The following is a 6,864-nucleotide window of genomic DNA, read 5'->3' on the forward strand; positions in this document are numbered from 1 at the left end:
TTAAATGCGGAAGACACATTTGGGACTGTATTATCTGTAATATCTAAGTGTGTATTACATTATCAGCATGTATTACATCATCAGCATGTATTACATTATCAGCATGTATTACATCATCAGCATGTATTACATCATCAGCATGTATTACATCATCAGCATGTATTACATTATAAATGCAAAAGATAATATCTTACTACCAACTATTACATTATTGGCAGTTGTTACATCATCAACTGCCATTTCAGGGCAGATCTCAGTGACCCCTCTGAACAGATGGGGGCCACTAAGTGCAGTGGTTACCTTGGTTACATCATATATGAAGGTACCTCGTAGGTAAGGGGACATTGATTTGTTTATTCAGGTAAGGGGACATTGATTTGTTTATTCAGGTAAGGGGACATTGATTCGTTTATTCAGGTAAGGGGACATTGATTCGTTTATTCAGGTAAGGGGACATTGATTTGTTCATTCAGGTAAGGGGACATTGATTTGATCATTCAGGTAAGGGGACATTGATTTGTTTTTTCAAGTAAGGGGACATTGATTTGTTTATTCAGGTAAGGGGACATTGATTTGTTTATTCAGGTAGGGGGACATTGATTCGTTTATTCAGGTAAGGGGACATTGATTAGTTTATTCAGGTAAGGGGACATTGATTTGTTCATTCATGACGTATGATTTGTCGTTATCTATTCTGCATGTGTGTGGTTGCCCTGCTTCTTGCCAATGTCTGCTGCACTCTAATACTGTCCATGGATAGGTTACTGTCTCATACCATCACACTGTCCATGGCTAGGTTACTGTCTCATACCATCACACTGTCCATGGCTAGGTTACTGTCTCATACCATCACACTGTCCATGGCTAGGTTACTGTCTCATACCATCACACTGTCCATGGCTAGGTTACTGTCTCATACCATCACACTGTCCATGGATAGGTTACTGTCTCATACTGTCCATGGATAGGTTACTGTCTCATACCATCACACTGTCCATGGCTAGGTTACTGTCTCATACCATCACACTGTCCATGGATAGGTTACTGTCTCATATTATCCATGGCTAGGTTACTGTCTCACACTGTCCATGGCTAGGTTACTGTCTCATACTGTCCATGGATAGGTTACTGTCTCATACCATCACACTGTCCATGGCTAGGTTACTGTCTCATACCATCACACTGTCCATGGATAGGTTACTGTCTCATACTGTCCATGGCTAGGTTACTGTCTCATACTGTCCATGGCTAGGTTACTGTCTCATACTGTCCATGGCTAGGTTACTGTCTCATACTGTCCATGGATAGGTTACTGTCTCATACCATCAAACTGTCCATGGCTAGGTTACTGTCTCATACTGTCCATGGCTAGGTTACTGTCTCATACCTCAACTGTCCATGGCTAGGTTACTGTCTCATACTGTCCATGGCTAGGTTACTGTCTCATACCATCACACTGTCCATGGCTAGGTTACTGTCTCATACTGTCCATGGCTAGGTTACTGTCTCATACCATCACACTGTCCATGGCTAGGTTACTGTCTCATACCATCACACTGTCCATGGCTAGGTTACTGTCTCATACCATCACACTGTCCATGGCTAGGTTACTGTCTCATACTGTCCATGGCTAGGTTACTGTCTCATACTATCCATGGCTAGGTTACTGTCTCATACTGTCCATGGCTAGGTTACTGTCTCATACTGTCCATGGCTAGGTTACTGTCTCATACTGTCCATGGCTAGGTTACTGTCTAATATTGTCCATGGATAGGTTACTGTCTCATACTATCCATGGCTAGGTTACTGTCTCATACTGTCCATGGCTAGGTTACTGTCTCATACTGTCCATGGCTAGGTTACTGTCTCATACTGTCAATGGCTAGGTTACTGTCTCATACTGTCCAGGGATAGGTTACTGTCTCATACTGTCCAGGGATAGGTTACTGTCTCATACTGTCCATGGCTAGGTTACTGTCTCATACTGTCCATGGCAAGGTTACTGTCTCATACTGTCCATGGCAAGGTTACTGTCTCATACTGTCCAGGGATAGGTTACTGTCTCATACTGTCCATGGCTAGTTTACTGTCTCCTACTGTCCATGGCTAGGTTACTGTCTCATACTGTCCATGGCTAGGTTACTGTCTCATACTGTCCATGGATAGGTTACTGTCTCATACTGTCCATGGCTAGGTTACTGTCTCATACTGTCCATGGCTAGGTTACTGTCTCATACTGTCCATGGATAGGTTACTGTCAAAAACTGTCCATGGCTAGGTTACTGTCTCATACCATCACACTGTCCATGGCTAGGTTACTGTCTCATACTGTCCATGGATAGGTTACTGTCTCATACCGTCACACTGTCCATGGCTAGGTTACTGTCTCATTCACACTGTCCATGGCTAGGTTACTGTCTCATACTGTCCATGGATAGGTTACTGTCTCATACTGTCCATGGATAGGTTACTGTCTCATACTGTCCATGGCTAGGTTACTGTCTCATACTGTCCATGGCAAGGTTACTGTCTCATACTGTCCATGGATAGGTTACTGTCTCATACTGTCCATGGATAGGTTACTGTCTCATACCATCACACTGTCCATGGCTAGGTTACTGTCTCATACTGTCCATGGCTAGGTTACTGTCTCATACTGTCCATGGATAGGTTACTGTCTCATACTGTCCATGGCTAGGTTACTGTCTCATACTGTCCATGGCTAGGTTACTGTCTCATACCATCACACTGTCCATGGCTAGGTTACTGTCTCACACTGTCCATGGCTAGGTTACTGTCTCATACTGTCCATGGATAGGTTACTGTCTCAGGATAGGTTACTGTCTCATACCATCACACTGTCCATGGCTAGGTTACTGTCTCATACTGTCCATGGATAGGTTACTGTCTCATACTGTCCATGGCTAGGTTACTGTCTCATACCATCACACTGTCCATGGATAGGTTACTGTCTCATACTGTCCATGGCTAGGTTACTGTCTCATACCATCACACTGTCCATGGCTAGGTTACTGTCTCATACTGTCCATGGATAGGTTACTGTCTCATACTGTCCATGGATAGGTTACTGTCTCATACTATCCATGGATAGGTTACTGTCTAATATTGTCCATGGATAGGTTACTGTCTCATACCATCACACTGTCCATGGCTAGGTTACTGTCTCATACTGTCCATGGCTAGGTTACGGTCTCATACTGTCCATGGCTAGGTTACTGTCTCATACTGTCCAGGGATAGGTTACTGTCTCATACTGTCCATGGATAGGTTACTGTCTCATACTGTCCATGGCTAGGTTACTGTCTCATACTGTCCATGGATAGGTTACTGTCTCATATTGTCCATGGCTAGGTTACTGTCTCATACCATCACACTGTCCATGGCTAGGTTACTGTCTCATATTGTCCATGGATAGGTTACTGTCTCATACTGTCCATGGATAGGTTACTGTCTCATACTGTCCATGGCTAGGTTACTGTCTCATACTGTCCATGGCTAGGTTACTGTCTCATACTGTCCATGGCTAGGTTACTGTCTCATACTGTCCATGGCTAGGTTACTGTCTCATACCATCACACTGTCCATGGCTAGGTTACTGTCTCATATTATCCATGGCTAGGTTACTGTCTCATACTGTCCATGGCTAGGTTACTGTCTCATACTGTCCATGGCTAGGTTACTGTCTCATACTGTCCATGGATAGGTTACTGTCTCATACCATCACACTGTCCATGGCTAGGTTACTGTCTCATACTGTCCATGGCTAGGTTACTGTCTCATACTGTCCATGGCTAGGTTACTGTCTCATACTGTCCATGGCTAGGTTACTGTCTCATACTGTCCATGGCTAGGTTACTGTCTAATATTGTCCATGGCTAGGTTACTGTCTCATACTGTCCAGGGATAGGTTACTGTCTCATACTGTCCATGGATAGGTTACTGTCTCATACTGTCCATGGCTAGGTTACTGTCTCATATTGTCCATGGCTAGGTTACTGTCTCATACTGTCCAGGGATAGGTTACTGTCTCATACTGTCCATGGATAGGTTACTGTCTCATACTGTCCATGGCTAGGTTACTGTCTCATATTGTCCATGGCTAGGTTACTGTCTCATATTGTCCATGGCTAGGTTACTGTCTCATACTGTCCATGGCTAGGTTACTGTCTCATACTGTCCATGGCTAGGTTACTGTCTCATACCATCACACTGTCCATGGCTAGGTTAGTGTCTCATACTGTCCATGGATAGGTTACTGTCTAATATTGTCCATGGCTAGGTTACTGTCTCATACTGTCCATGGCTAGGTTACTGTCTAATATTGTCCATGGCTAGGTTACTGTCTCATACTGTCCATGGCTAGGTTACTGTCTCATACTGTCCATGGATAGGTTACTGTCTAATATTGTCCATGGCTAGGTTACTGTCTCATACTGTCCATGGCTAGGTTACTGTCTAATATTGTCCATGGCTAGGTTACTGTCTCATACTGTCCATGGCTAGGTTACTGTCTCATACTGTCCATGGATAGGTTACTGTCTAATATTGTCCATGGCTAGGTTACTGTCTCATCACTGTCCATGGCTAGGTTACTGTCTAATATTGTCCATGGCTAGGTTACTGTCTCATACTGTCCATGGCTAGGTTACTGTCTCATACTGTCCATGGATAGGTTACTGTCTAATACTGTCCATGGCTAGGTTACTGTCTCATACTGTCCATGGATAGGTTACTGTCTCATACTGTCCATGGCTAGGTTACTGTCTAATATTGTCCATGGCTAGGTTACTGTCTCATACTGTCCATGGCTAGGTTACTGTCTCATACTGTCCATGGCTAGGTTACTGTCTCATACTGTCCATGGCTAGGTTACTGTCTCATACCATCACACTGTCCATGGCTAGGTTAGTGTCTCATACTGTCCATGGATAGGTTACTGTCTAATATTGTCCATGGCTAGGTTACTGTCTCATACTGTCCATGGCTAGGTTACTGTCTAATATTGTCCATGGCTAGGTTACTGTCTCATACTGTCCATGGCTAGGTTACTGTCTCATACTGTCCATGGATAGGTTACTGTCTAATATTGTCCATGGCTAGGTTACTGTCTCATACTGTCCATGGCTAGGTTACTGTCTAATATTGTCCATGGCTAGGTTACTGTCTCATACTGTCCATGGCTAGGTTACTGTCTCATACTGTCCATGGATAGGTTACTGTCTAATATTGTCCATGGCTAGGTTACTGTCTCATACTGTCCATGGCTAGGTTACTGTCTAATATTGTCCATGGCTAGGTTACTGTCTCATACTGTCCATGGCTAGGTTACTGTCTCATACTGTCCATGGATAGGTTACTGTCTAATATTGTCCATGGCTAGGTTACTGTCTCATACTGTCCATGGATAGGTTACTGTCTCATACTGTCCATGGCTAGGTTACTGTCTAATATTGTCCATGGCTAGGTTACTGTCTCATACTGTCCATGGCTAGGTTACTGTCTCATACTGTCCATGGCTAGGTTACTGTCTCATACTGTCCATGGCTAGGTTACTGTCTCATACTGTCCATGGCTAGCAAAATATAGTCATTACTACATCCCTTAATAATGGCAGCCACACATCCATGGTTGATTACCACTGTTGTTGCTTTGTAGAGCAGCTCATTGAGTTTTGTCTTGATGAGTTCTTTATTATCATCCTCCAGTGTTTTTCCAGTCTCACTGATAACAGTCGACTCAGGTAACTCACCTTTCAGGTTTACATGTGTGTACTGTTTTGGCTCAGAGTATGCCACACCTCCCTCCCTGACCACCTTACCCTTCAGCACCTTACCCTTCAGGACCTTACCCTTCAGGACCTTACCCTTCAGCACCTTACCCTTCAGGACCTTACCCTTCAGGACCTTATCCTTCAGCACCTTACCCTTCAGGACCTTACCCTTCAGCACCTTACCCTTCAGGACCTTATCCTTCAGCACCTTACCCTTCAGCACCTTACCCTTCAGGACCTTACCCTTCAGCACCTTACCCTTCAGGACCTTACCCTTCAGGACCTTACCCTTCAGGACCTTACCCTTCAGCACCTTACCCTTCAGGACCTTACCCTTCAGGACCTTACCCTTCAGCACCTTATCCTTCAGCACCTTACCCTTCAGGACCTTACCCTTCAGCACCTTACCCTTCAGCACCTTACCCTTCAGGACCTTACCCTTCAGGACCTTACCCTTCAGGACCTTACCCTTCAGCACCTTACCCTTCAGCACCTTACCCTTCAGGACCTTACCCTTCAGCACCTTACCCTTCAGGACCTTACCCTTCAGGACCTTACCCTTCAGGACCTTACCCTTCAGCACCTTACCCTTCAGGACCTTACCCTTCAGGACCTTACCCTTCAGGACCTTACCCTTCAGCACCTTACCCTTCAGGACCTTACCCTTCAGGACCTTACCCTTCAGCACCTTACCCTTCAGCACCTTACCCTTCAGGACCTTACCCTTCAGGACCTTACCCTTCAGGACCTTACCCTTCAGCACCTTACCCTTCAGCACCTTACCCTTCAGGACCTTACCCTTCAGGACCTTATCCTTCAGGACCTTACCCTTCAGCACCTTACCCTTCAGCACCTTACCCTTCAGGACCTTACCCTTCAGGACCTTACCCTTCAGGACCTTACCCTTCAGGACCTTACCCTTCAGCACCTTACCCTTCAGGACCTTACCCTTCAGGACCTTACCCTTCAGCACCTTACCCTTCAGGACCTTACCCTTCAGGACCTTACCCTTCAGCACCTTACCCTTCAGGACCTTATCCTTCAGCACCTTACCCTTCAGGACCTTACCCTTC

The sequence above is a fragment of the Salmo salar genome, chromosome ssa17, assembly GCF_905237065.1.
Source record: "Salmo salar chromosome ssa17, Ssal_v3.1, whole genome shotgun sequence".
Classification (NCBI taxonomy): Eukaryota; Metazoa; Chordata; class Actinopteri; order Salmoniformes; family Salmonidae; genus Salmo; species Salmo salar.